At 35.3% G+C, this 14,460-nt stretch overlaps 1 protein-coding gene across 4 annotated transcripts in view; it reads left to right on the forward strand.

Annotated features, from left to right (window-relative positions):
- LOC106139996 (zinc finger protein 608) overlaps nucleotides 1-14,460 on the forward strand; it is a 92,032-nt gene that overhangs the window by 16,345 nt on the left and 61,227 nt on the right. For 3 of the 4 annotated variants that reach the window (XM_060949535.1, XM_060949531.1, XM_060949533.1), the window contains exon 2: nucleotides 7,015-7,198. The gene's annotated coding sequence lies outside the window, so the exon portion shown is untranslated. Of the gene's footprint in view, nucleotides 1-6,869; nucleotides 6,936-7,014; nucleotides 7,199-14,460 lie in introns of those variants that run through there. The other variant, XM_060949532.1, reaches the window with a different exon arrangement.

The raw sequence follows: 14,460 nt of genomic DNA on the forward strand, positions 1-14,460 counted from the left end.
CAACGGGGAAAATGTGACAAAAAACATAACATGAAAACGTAGTTATCGCGGATTTTATAGCGATCGGCATAAAATCGATTATCGTATCGAATCGTCAACAGTTCGAGAGTCACAGGGGACGACAGTCGCCCGAGGGACATTTTAATGAGGGAATGCCGTGATCCGAGCCGAGCAAACCGACGGGACATTTGTCTCCCTCCGAATAATGGAAAAGCGCTGAAAGGATATTTATCAAAACTGGCGGGGCTCCTTGTTGACTTATTTTATTTGCTACATTCTATCAATTGGCAAACGAGTGCCAATAAAATGTTGTGAGCCGCAAAAACACACATATGCTTCTCTAATTCTGACATGCGCGAGAATTTGAGCAGAACATTTCACAATTTCTTTCGTAACAAATGTAGCATTCCTTTCAAACAGTGATTGTCGACAAAGCGGCATTTTCTATGACACGGTAAATTTGTCGTTAAATGATGTCTGCGTGTTGCGTGATTGTGATGAGCATGTTTTTGGATCGTGGCCAATATCGCTACTCGCTTCCACAAACACTGTCGAGTCGACGGACGTTTTTATTCGATCCCTGGTGACTCATGCGATTCATTTATTACATCTTCCACAGCGAGTTTATCAAACAGAAACCCTCTAGAGCCATTTATGCAGTTGTTAGACAAATAAAATAGGTATTCTTAACCGCAAAACACCGAATAACTTTTTTAAATTGCCCATGCAGTACACTAAATCAGAATTGTAAATGACGTTGGATTTCCGCCAATGTTACTTTGTTTCAACTATCCAAGTATTCATAACTGCCTGCCTAATCGAAATACTGTTTTATTCGCTCCGGCTAGTTAAATTTTATGCAGCTTTGGGGGTTTTAGTTAAATTATGTCTGAGTAATTAGAATGTTATAGTAGGGCCGTGGGAGATCTTGGTAAGTGTTGAGAATGCGTGATGAGTAAACCGATATTAGATGACCTCTAAGGGTCGTGCGGATCGGACTAACGGCTCGCTGTGGATATGTGTAGTTTGCATGGCCACAGCAGAAACACCCGCTAATAAACACCTAGGACGCAGCGCACGTACAAAGCCACTTCGTGCGGACACAAATTGCTTTTGTTCGCAATCGGACGTGCTGTGATCGTCCCCCAGTTATTTCAACTGACATATATGAGCGACTCACAATGAACAACATCTCACAGGTATAATTACTTAGACTTTTACCTTTTCTAATGTCTCAAGTTGCACACATGTCTATTGAATACATTATCCGCTTGAAAGTTAACCTCGATCGTTAGTAAACTTGTAACGAGAATGGCCATTGTGTATTATCTGACAAACAACATAGTTATGTGGGCTTGTCATTTACATATCATTGCCATGTCATGAAAATACACAGATAAAACAATAATGACTTGAATGAGATAGATATCTTTTACAAGCTGCTGTAAAACACGAAATCCGATATTTTGGAAACTGATTATCTAATCTTGTGTGAGTTAAAGGCAGCGGCTTTTTTCTTTTAAACAATTTATCTGGATAATATTTCAAGTGTTATCCGTACCACCATCGCATCTATTACGGACAAGTACGAGGAGAGCATAAAACTAAAGAGAACGATTTGGCTTAATAATATCGTTTGTAGCGGTTTGGCCGCGTGGGTGAGCCAATATAAAGCGGGCGGCGAGATGCTGACATTCTCCTCATATAAAACGAATGAGATTTTTCTTTGAATGTGTTTGATCGCTTTTTGTAAACACGAGTTGAAAATTTGAGTGGTGTACTGTTATTTTCTCTCAGTTTATTGTAAACGACTTTTATTTAACAACTTATTTATTTCTCACTGGATTTTTGAGTACCTACAGTAAAACCACCTTTTTTCAACTTCTATTTAAAAATAGATTTTTGTACTTGGGTAAGTGCGTAAGTACATTTCCCTCTTCCAGCCAGGCAGTATGTATCTTGTATTGAAAATTACATTAATTTGTTTGTTTTAATAATGTTTGTTGTAATGATCAAGCACATAACGGAACCTGTCCAGTGTACTGTGTGATTGCAAGTTGTTTGTGTATGTTTGTATTATGATGTCAGTATTGTCAGTACTACGAATTACATCAATGGTTTAATTGAGTATTTTAGTAGTTTACTTATGAAATTAATGGATATATTATAGGATCAATTTTGAAACAATGTGATTACTGTTAAATACATACTTACATAAAATCACGTCTTTTTCCTCCACGGGGTACACAGAGCCTATGGCTACGTTTAGATTATTGGTGGGTGATAAATAGAATCAAAATAGTTATGGACTGCTACCGTCGAATGTGGATATGATCCCGTACGATTTCCCACCCGACCCATTCCCTTGACCAGGTTTTACGATTTGCGCGGGAAAAGAATGTTTACATTCTACGTTTTTTCTTTTTTCCCAGACCAGCATATTGACTGTTTCAATGTAAAAATAAAATAATATTTTTATCAAGTTAACGACGCAGTCATTAATTTTCCTTTTTCATAAGAAACTATTTTCAGTTTGCAACAACTTTTGAACAAATTCAATGTAAATACAACCGTAGAAAGGGAATCAATATCTTTTCTGATATCTCACATCGGCGGGGCATTATCGATGGTTTTATCGAGTTCCACATCGATATGATTTGACTTACGCCTGTGTGACGGAATATTCTAATGCAATATGAATATGAAATTCTGAATAGCAATATCGGCATGTATTTTCGTGAATTCTTTTGTGTTAGGGAATTCGTGAGAAGTTCTTTCATTTTCTCCGATTTATTTTATCTTTATTTTGATCAATAGAGTTGTAAATACAGTGGTTAGCTTCTAAAGTGGATTGGGGTTAAATTGACACGGGTATCAAGCAAAATAACTGGCTGAACTTGTTCTGTTTCGTTTGGGGAGTAAAATGTACTATACGTAGAAAAGGCTTAAACATTTATTATATGGCAACCAAATCTAAACCCAAAATTGACAAAGAATATTGTCTACTAAAAGCATGCAGCTGCAATACCTATTCAACTGTTTATAAACTATTTGTCCTTAAATATTGTAACGTCAAACAAAACGGTTTGTTGATTGTGACGGATAAATATTGTATATTAATTACAACGATAACTGCGTTCATAGCAGAAATATATTTTTTTAAAATACTGACGTTTTTATAGGGCGTCGTAAATAAACTCAGCGTAAAATGCACTGCAGCTTTTCCATGCCATATTTTTTCTGCTAAACAAATCTGTGATCGAATTTGTACCGCTTTTTGTCTAGACCGAAACGTTCAGCAAGTTTATAACAGAGTTTCAGGGAAAATAAATGTATTGAGTGTTAAAAACGGTTTGTGGGGAGCGTACACGGCGGGAGGGTCGCAGAAAGCTGTTCTCTGTATTGTCCAAATTGTTTGGAGCGTTCATAATTCGTCACACGCCTCAATTCATCGCTTATTTTTATTTTCATGCACAACCAATTTTATTTCTTTGAAATACGCACAAGATTATAACAAGAATGTTGAAAGTGCTATTTTTATTCTCAGAAACGTAATTTACTCGTCGAGTGCCGACTTATTAAATTACGACGTTATGTGTGATAATAATCTATTTGTTTGCTTTTTGTTCGTTTAATGGCTTATCCCACGCGTTCGCATTACTTATTCAGATATAGGTATGTATTTATTTGAATACCAATCGTGATTTATAATGAAACATTATCTCGCAACGAAATATGTGTTCAAATAAATAAAATTAGCATAAACACTCATGAGTAATGATCAAAGTTAAACATACCGAAATGGACTGAATAAAATAACAAAAACAAAAGCATTAAATCAGGGAAGTTTCGCCGAGAACAAAAGAATTGAGAAGAAAGAACAGCTACTAATTCCCGCGGCTCGACAGCGTAACGTCGTATAAAGTTATTAAACAGGGCTCGTAACCTTATCTCGAGTGTAAATTTATGCAACAATCTCATCGAGGCGGCCACGGGATCGGGGTGTCAGCGATAACGCGAAATTGACACTGCACCATCAATCACTTTACAGCGAGTGGGCCGATCGAGTATGGTCTCGCGTTGCAGTTGTGGTTATCGGATACAAATTGCTGTCGCTCCAATGATTAACAACGTGTGGCTCGGCACGGCAAATACATGACTAAAAAACACACAAAGGATAGCGCGGATCGAAATAGAATGGGTTTAAATAAACAATCACACGATCCGATGAATAACATCGACGCGGCCGTAATATAATACGCGATCAGCGTAACAATAGCCGATGGTATTTCAAAACACGAAGTAAAATTGTGTTGCACAACCAGCGTTTGGAATCGTTTCGAATCAGGGAGAAAGAGCTCGGTAGTTGACAGTTGTGAACGGCGAAGACAGGTTTATTATAAGATTAACGGCCTCTGTGGCTCAGCGGTAGTACGCTTGTCTGTGACACCGGAGGTCCCGGGTTCGAATCCCGGTCAAGGCATGATGAGAAAAGAACTTTTTCTGATTGTCCTGGGTCTTGGATGTTTATCTATATAAGTATTTATTATAAAATCTCGTAACACAAGTTTCGAACTTACTTCGAGGCTAACTCAATCAGTGTAATTTGTCCCGTATATATTTATTAAGAATGAAGGGTGGGACAACCATGTTTGACGGTAATCCTTGTCGATTATAGTTTCCGGTATCTTTTTCGACCCATTGTTCGGGCGTCGTCGTGGGCTCGTAGAAGCATGGCTTCATCCGGCGTCAATAAGGTCGATTCTTAGAAAAATATTGGGCTCCCTTTTCGTCGCGCGAAGCTAAGATTACAATGTCAATAGAGGTTTTGGTCAGTGAATTACTCGTTTAGTTCAGCGTAGCTTTTCCAGATAGTTGTGTGTTTTATTTAAACTACATGTGTTAGATAGCGTCAATAGTACGGAATAAGTCGTTCCTAATATTTAAGTAGGAGTTTTAATATTTCAATTTGATTGTAAAAAAGAATTATGAATAAAACTAAATTGGTTCTTATTATTTTTAAACAAATTCCTATAAATAATTTTCTAGAAAAGTTTCGCAGTTGAATACCTCACGGTATCCGCGCTGAGACTGCGACTTTTGAATAATACTCCAGTTTTTCTTATTCAGTAAGTCTTCCTATAACTCAAACAACAAAGAGCCAACCGCAGAGATCCTGACAAAAGAATATGAGAAATATCTGCGCCTCTACAATCCGGATCGCATCGGTTCCTCGTTTATATTGGAAAATATTTCTACTTTCTTTACTATATCATTATTTTCAAATACATCTTCGGTTTCGAATACGGTGTATAAATATCTCAATTAGATATTTTTTTGAAATACAAGACGAATTACACAGATCGAGTCAGCCTCGAAGTAAGTCGGTTCGAGACTTGTGTAACGGAGATACTAACTAAACGATCCTTCATATCTAAGACCCAGGCTAATCAGAGAAATTCGTTTGTCATTAAGCTCTGGCCGGGATTTGAACCCGACACTATCTATGTCACAGACAAGCGCACTACAGGGGACGTCAGTATTGTTTATAATATAACACAACATTTCGGCTATTATTTACGTCAGTAAATTACTTTGCAACTGGATATAATAGAACAATACGTAAGTGTTAAGATAAACGTTCATTTATAATGTAAGTCCCAGATGCTCAGTTTAAATTTCTTCCGCTCGGGAGGTCCCTTTGTCATTTCAAACACAAAGCAGACGACTACAGTGGGATTTTCATCTCAGAGCAATCTTTAAGCTTTTATTTCCCAAGTTGAATAAATAAACTGTTTCCCAGTAGCTTTAAGTGTGTTTTAAATATACCGAAATAATTTATTCATGGCGTATTAAAGATCAGCTTGTTTTAAAGGCCATCTATTGTTATAATTTATTAGTTCCCGACGGCCGCTGTAACCGCCCATAAAACGCTATGTAATTATCCGTTTGTTTAAAGAATGTATTACACAAATAAACTTTACGAGTCCAACGTTCAAACATAACTTTTTATTATCTCACATGTTTCCTTCGACGCACACACCGACATAAGGACGCAGCAGAAAAAAATTATCGTAATCTCATATTCATTACAGCCAAATAATTTTACAGGAATGCTAACAGTATGTTTTCTATCGCACAGTAATTTATGAATAAACCTCAATCAATTCGATATAATACCAATAACATTCTGTTATCCCTTCATGCATAAATGTTTGTGTAATATTCGGAATCTCTCTGAGTTCCCCTAGCACGTTTTGCCCGCGTCTCCTCTCGCCACGTCGCATCGGTTAACTATCCATCTCTTTCTATCATTGAACATGGAATAGGGAACGCCATGTGGCGACATGGAGTGTAACGTTACGAATATGACGGTTGGGACTTTTTTTGTTGTAAAAACAACATTTTTTTGATAAGGTTTTTTATTCTTTACATACCTACTTAATAAATTTTCAAATGTACTTACTTATTGCATCAGAAAGAAGATAGAAGTGGTAGAACAATAACATAACATAATAATCAAGTCTACATCCCATGGGGTAGACAGAGCCAACAGTCATCAAAAGATTGAAAGGCCACGCTCAGCCGCTTAGCTTGGTAGAACAATATCATTTAGTAATACATTTAACCTGTGTATGCCACCGCCAATGATCCTGTAAAGGGACAAATCCTGTAAAATCTTTTTACTTACTATTGCAAGGACCAACATTGTGTATGTTTCCAATAACGTTTTAATTAAGTGCTATTTATACGTAATTTGTATTCTTCCACTTAGTGAAGCGTGAAACTGGCTGAGTTGAATATCACGATTCGAATTTCGAACGAGCCGACTCGCTGCAGCCGCGGGCGACCAAGCGCTGTCAGTTCAGTATTCGCGTAGCGTGGCTTAACAGCGCGCGTATCTTTGCCACGCGACCGTGTCAAACAAAAAGTTTGTGTGTATCCTAACCTAGCTCTTAAAATAATACAATTTTTGTCGTGCAGTGTATGCTCATCATCATTATTTCTTCGTAGGTGTGGAGCAAGCAGTAACAAGCGAGGATCGAGGGGATGCGAGTGTGTCTTGTGATGGTGCTTTGAGATCGTGCCAGTACCTACTGAGTAGTGTTAGTGTAACTATAGTGCCCATATAGTGCTGAATGGATTGTGTCTTTTTTGGATTGCCCCCGCGAGTCCTCAATAGACCTTACTGGGAACGGTGAGATTTGTTTTTTTTTTTAATTATTTCATAGCATTGGTTGTATTTACATTATATTACAAAATGGTAACAATTTCATTTATTTTTGCAAGTTGAACTAAGTATTAAGTCTTTATATTTACTTTATGACCGATTATAGAAGTTACAAATACCTACTTGTAAGTACTTACATAGTTACGCACTTGCCTATTCATGACAACGTCTTATTTAACATTCAACTTCCTCATAGCCATTCTGATCTGGTAATAATTGCCATTTAATCAATCTTTATCACAAAAACTAATTGCTTCACGCTTAGGAAATATTCCAGATACGATGCAAGTAAATAAGGGCGAGTTTACACGTCCAGAAAGCAGACCAGGGTTAACCGTGGATAGTTAATTATGTAATTGGTTTTTAAACTTATTACCGCAACATAAGGTTCTAAATATAGTGTCAATATACGAGTAACTACAATTCTTATAAAAGGGATAAGTTATATTAGTATTGTATTCGTAACAGACTTTATTTTCGCTTAACGCAACTAGTTACCTACATGTATCAAAGTCGTTTATTTGCTCAGTTTTATTCAGGCTTCAACTAGTTGAAATGAGAAATGGTTTTATTTTCTGTCCGGTTGTGATTAAGTCTTAAAATAAAAAATCTTAAATTTTTTTCAATGTCCGATAGAAGTAGATAGACAAAATGGCTGATTCTATTTTAAGAATTGAAGTACCTAACACCCGTAATGACTTCGATTGACTTCAGAAAAGCATTAAGGTCACCTGTCGTACATTATTTCTGGCGCTGTCGTAATTATTGAATGAACCATTATCATTTTTTTGTAAAGTAAAAACTTAACTAATTGGGTGCTTACCTAATTCGTTTAATTGACATTCCTACTTATCAATGAACTTGACTGAATGAATGCCTTATGCCTTTTGTCGTCAAATGAGTGACCACACGAACTTTAAAACTTTAAAGGAGATAACCACTCTTCATAGAAACTTGGGCCCAAAGAGTACAGAGCTGAATTTTTTACATAATTTAGAAGATATAAATATAAAAATACTGAGCCACTTTTTACGTCGATTTATAATGGCCAAATCGATAAAATAAATCATTAAAAATATTTGAGGTTATCTCAATTGTTTACGTTCCCAGTACATTATTCGACTGAAATCTATTTATTTAAGGTTATTAATGAAGTCATTACATGTATGGTATGCTCCAACAACCACAGAACTCTGCAGAACACATAAATGCTTCAAGGTTATGTACCTTCCTGCTTTTACAACAGCATCCACTCAAGTTCAAGAATAAGAAGCGAATGTCAGGTTTTGACTTTTGACACTCAAACAAATATCTCAAGGGATGTCTTAACATAACGTAAAACAATCGATATCGATCATTAAACTGATTCTATGAATAATTTCACTATACATAGATTCAGATTAAAAAAAATATTTCCCTATCTGAATGTACAATAAATATATTTAAATAATAATTAAAACATTATAAACAGAAGGTTTTGGATAAAATACAAAACATACTCCGAAATCGATTTTCTTCATTATGAATCGATTTACTACTACTTCACTGAGAGAGTGACTGACATTGACAGTTATTACCAAATGACAACACTTAAAAAAAAATACTGGCTTTTGTGAAGATAGCTATAATCGACGCTGTTATCTATGGAAATAATCAAAAGTGCGTTTACAGAGCTAGTTCGTAAGATGAAATTATTATTTTGCATTTTTTTATATTTGGCCATTATTAATGATGTCCATATTTAAATGATGTAATCTGGAAAAATAGACCGTTTTTTTGGTATAGGTGTCATTCCTGTAACGCTTGGGCCCAAAATGGGTTATCTCCTTTCTATGCAATAAAGATATTACAAACATACAAACTTTTATCTTTTTTGATGTTCAATAGTTTCTACTGTATGTTTAAAGATAGATGAGTCTACCTTTTTTAAAATAGGGATAACTTTCATAATTTTATTAGGGCTTAACTTTATCTGGTCTGTCTGAATTCCATTGGATATTATAAACTTGTGATAATGTTATTGGCTAGAAAATTCTTATGCTGTTTATGGATTACATGCTCTAAAGTGTCTTTGTTTATTCTCAAGCATGTAATTTTCAATTTACACACATTTTTGCTAATGTCAAGGTCCTATCTAAACGAAAAATAAATGACTCATGAGATATTTACGAAAATTTGACAATTCTTCGATAGATTATTGCGTGAAGTTCTTTTTGTTTCCATATTTTGTTGTATATGTTATCACAATCTATAATCTTTTGTTAAATAATCTCTTCCTAATAAAATAATAAATCCATAGAAAAAAAGACAATGTTAGAGCTCCGTGACTCAAAACGCAAAAACTTAGCTCTTTGTGTACTTTCAAAGGAAAAAGGGACCGATGGCAAAAAGGGAGAAAGGAAAAAAGAAATTATGAAAGATTCATATTAAGTAACAAGTATGGATGCATTGCGCTAAGAAAGGATTCTTTAAAAACTAGTACTTAATATAAAGTAAAATTACATACTACCTACATATTTTACTTTGGAGATGGGCAACCTATTTGAACCTAAGTTGCATCATTAATCCATGCATGTGACCTTTCAGTCTTTTCGAGATTGTTGGCTCTGTCCACCCCTTGATGGATATAAAGACATAATTATATAGGTACATATGTATGTATGACACATTTTCTGTCACCTTGGCAGCCCATAATAACTTCATACAATTATCGACTGCTGGATGGGAAGCGCTGGTGAGGCAATCAATTTATTTTTTAAATTATAGCCCATTCACGTGTCACAGAATATATCGCCAAGTTTTCCGCACGCATCAATAAATACATCCGAGTATTTTCGACTTCATTGTTCTGTCCTGTGTAGTGTTTATTTTTATTTATTGTTCAACTTAACATGTTCCGTAGTGATGATGGTGTGGTATAAAGTGCATGTAGCTTCGGCAGTTAAAGTCTATTATTGTATTGACTACCTCATAAACCGTTTGCGTATAATTGCGTTAGGGGCTTGGATAGGATTTCGTGACTCAAAGAGAAAAAACTGAATTATAATTTATGAAATTTAATATTTAGTTAAGGGCGAAGGTATCCACTAAGAACTTTTAAAAAACCTAGTTTTTCAAAGTAATGATGACATATTTTCATATGTTCTGTTGTTTTAAATTTGGATCTTAGTGTATTTTAAAGCCTAATTAACGTTAAAGAAGGGTGTGAAATCTACAAAAGTTAGTATTGTCATTGTGAGTCATATTTCGTCATGTTTTGTAGTGCCGTCCATTCAAGAGGGCCGTTTTGTTATATATCGAAAACAATAACTATAGATTATGTACTTAGTTATCTAAGTCCTTGTCTTCAAGAGCAAGTGACAAAGAAAAATTCAATCCATCCTTCCAGCCATGGAAGTAATAATAACTTCAACCTGCGATAGTAGTTATAATTTTTATGATCATTTGAGACTCATCGAAATCTGTTGTACACAATGACTAGAGAATATTTTACATACATACATATGGTCACGTCTATATCCCTTGCGGGTTAGACAGAGCCAACAGTCTTGAAAAGACTGAATGGCCACGTTCAGCTATTTGGCTTAATGATAGAATACATACACATACATACATATAATCACGTCTATATCCCTTGCGGGGTAGACAGAGCCAACATTCCTGAGCGGACTGATAGGCCACGTTCAGCTATTTGGCTTTAAGATAGAATTGAGATTCAAATAGTGACAGGTTGCTAGTCCATTGCCTAAAAAAGAATCCCCAGTTTGTAAGCCTATCCCTTAGTCGCCTTTTACGACATCCATGGGTAAAGCGATGGAGTGGTCCTATTCTTTTTTGTATTGGTGCCGGGAACCACACGGCGCTATACACGGCACATTTTACGAAACATTTTTAAACTAAACATTATTTTCACCTTCTGGAACCATCTGGCTGGCTATAATCCTGCTGATATTACCCCGGCTCTTTCACGCATAACTTGTTATTAACATAACAAGATGACGAGCGGGAATATCCATCCAAATCAATTACCTTACCTTCTTTATAAAGAAAATATTACCTCCACACAATATCATGTTCACGTTCAAGTTCACACGCCTTTTGTCCCTTTCTTTATAAGAGAAACGTCTCAAGTGAGATAAGGATGAATGTATATACGAGTAGAAACATTTTCGAATTCTTTACTAAGAAGTAAAAGAATTTTAGTCTCTTGTGTGAGTTAATCCTAAGGTTTTATGTATAGATTACGGACACATCAATCATTTGTAATCTGAGTTATTTTCTCACATTTTGTGAAGAGTTAAACAAGTGTGTCCTACATATAAATGTGAACAGATTGCTCCTCACATGCAAAGTATAAGTTTATTGGAAAGAAAAATCCCAGTTGTCTTCTGGTAAGACTACTTGGTAATATTACTGGGATCAGGGGATTTATTTCCATACATACATTTATCACGTCTTTAATTCTAACGGGGTAGACAGAAAAGGTTCTTTAATTTGTCTCAATGTTATTCGATGATCATAAACTAGTCTATGTTTTATTGGTTTACTTACTGCATGTTTTGATTTCTGGGGCTCTCAATTTAAGCCTATTTATTGCTGGGCATTTTGGTCGCCATTGCTTACTAGCCAATGCCACACTTCTCCAGTTTTAATTGGTTCTTACTTTTTTTTGTTATAATCTCATTCGTGGACGAAGCTGCTTTATCCCATAAAATTTTCGATAAATTTACTACAGAATTTTTTTATCTGTTACCTGGTTGACAACGTGCGATGGTCCTCTCTGTCTTAGATAACCTTAGCCGTGGCAACTCAGACTACAAAAAAAGGGCAGCAAAAGAAGGGGAAATTAAATCTGTCGTCTATTAAACCAGCCACAGATGAGCCACGCAGCATCGCCTGATAATATCATTACCCTGTAATGTTTAACACGATAATGCACGACCATATCGCTCGCCTCATTATTGCTTCGTATAAAGAGCCGCAATTTACTCCCGCCACAACAATTTTGTTGGATAGTTACATCATTACGGCGAACGTGAGATAATTCCGTGGAGATAACATCTCGTGACACGTCAACTTAACTGTACGGATTTTGTTTGCAATGTCAACTCTTGCTGTGAGTTCTCAGAGATTTTTTATGCGACTAAGCAAACCGAGATACAGGATTCTTAAGTACATAAGTAAGCGTGTATTTTTGTTAACATACGGGTATTCTCCTATAAAATTATTTCAATTAATGTACTCACATGCGCTTAATAAATCTTAAAGCTATTCATAATTACTTTCTAGTTTTGATTGGTCTGTGTTTATAATAGCAGAAGTTTAAGTTCGGAATAATAACAGGAATGGTAGACCGCGACCTAGTAACTAGATATTACCTTCATAAATTTTGTAAAAATAAACTTAGTATTCCTAGCATACACTTGTTCAAATGTTTGAAATCAAAAGAATGTCTCTTTGGTACGCTTAATAATGGTATCTTTGTACATTTAAAATGTCTGTTAAAACATCTTTTGTTTACCTTAAAATTTCCGTAATGAATAATGTACAAGCTCGCTCGTCCGTTTCATTATTACAAACCAATTTAGATATATAATTTCGTCTGGTGTTTTATTTAAGTGATTTTTTTGACTTGAAATGCAATACTTAAAACTTGAGACAAAACTAAGTAGGTTCTTTACTTATTGTAAGAAAGAGCTGAATGTAACTTACGTTGCTGAAAACTTCTGTACAGTAAATAAGGTAAAACAATTTTATGTCCTAATACTGCTTAAACGTGCTGAAGGTTTGGAGTCATTATAGAGTCAATCAATATAATTTAACGATGGTGAAACCATAAAAAAATCTTCTTTAGTTAAGTAACCAGTACATACTTGTCAATTAATATTATCACATTAGTCATAAGAGAAATGCAGTCAATGTTTGCAGGAATAATAGAGTATTTATATCCCTCACATATTTCCGCGAAAGTAGCAATTTTTCTCTTGCAAAGTGCACCTCTGGTCGGGTTCGATGCTCGGGCACCGCGCCAAGTAGCGCGGCCGGTCGGTAAATCACAACAAATTAAAGAAACTACACAATTGGACACTTTTATACAAAAGATTTTCTCTACGGCCAATATTCTGGATAGAGCTGGGAATAAATTATACTTATTCATATGCGTATCATGAACTTGCCCGCAACCAACTAATTTATCCGACTCGACTAAACGGAAAAAAATTATACATTATTTTCTTAGCTAGCCAGTGGAAATAAAAAAGACAAAATAAGTCGGAAGTCGGGAAGGAAACTAACTACTTTTTATGTTTGTTTTGTAAATAAAGTGGTAATGTCCACGCTTTCCTTAGTTTCTGTACCAGGCTAACATAGGCACCGAGGAGCTCCCAATCAGACGGCCTATTGACAAACATACGGGGCGCTGGTATAATAGAAAACGCCGCGATTTATTTGGCGATCCTTGTCGACTCGTCCTTTTGGGAGAAGTCCCCGGTATCAGATCGGATTCTGACGTCAGATTTTTTTGTGAGATAACGCCCCTATTGTTATAACTATTATTATATAGCGAATAGGATCTATTTACATATCTATAGATATCATTATAACCATTACTTTTGTATATACTGGGATAATATCGTTATACTGTTTTTGGCTCTATGACTATGAGCTATTATATGGAAATTTGAAAAATAACTGGCTTATTTGGAAATTTTGAAGTGTTAAGATTTAATTACAAAGCTCGAGTCGACTCTTAAAACACAAACTATTATGAGTTTTTTAATTAAATCTTAGTGATTTAATTAAGTCTTTTCAGGACATTTGGCTCTGCCTATCCTGCAAGGGATATAGACGTGATTATATGTATGTATATATGATAAAACAATACAGTGAAAAGAAAAAGTTATTATATGCAAAAATAAAGTCGTACTTATGAAAGAATGAGGCTGAATAACCAAATTAAAATAGAACCCAATGAAATCGGCTCGAGTACGACGCTATTTATTTATATCCTCCCTTTTTTATTTGCATTCTTAGTACATCGTTTATTGAGATTGCAAATAAATTTTCGCTTTATATAAAAATATTATTACTTATCAACAGTTTGCTTCTTATGTTATCAAATCTGAGCTTTTGTGAGTCTTTTTTTAGGTTATGCTTTATAACTATTAGTAAACGTTTAGGACTTCATTCGTTATTATAATTTGTACATTTTGTGTTGTGGTTTACACAGG

This window comes from Amyelois transitella, chromosome 19, assembly GCF_032362555.1.
Source record: "Amyelois transitella isolate CPQ chromosome 19, ilAmyTran1.1, whole genome shotgun sequence".
In the NCBI taxonomy this organism is placed as follows: Eukaryota; Metazoa; Arthropoda; class Insecta; order Lepidoptera; family Pyralidae; genus Amyelois; species Amyelois transitella.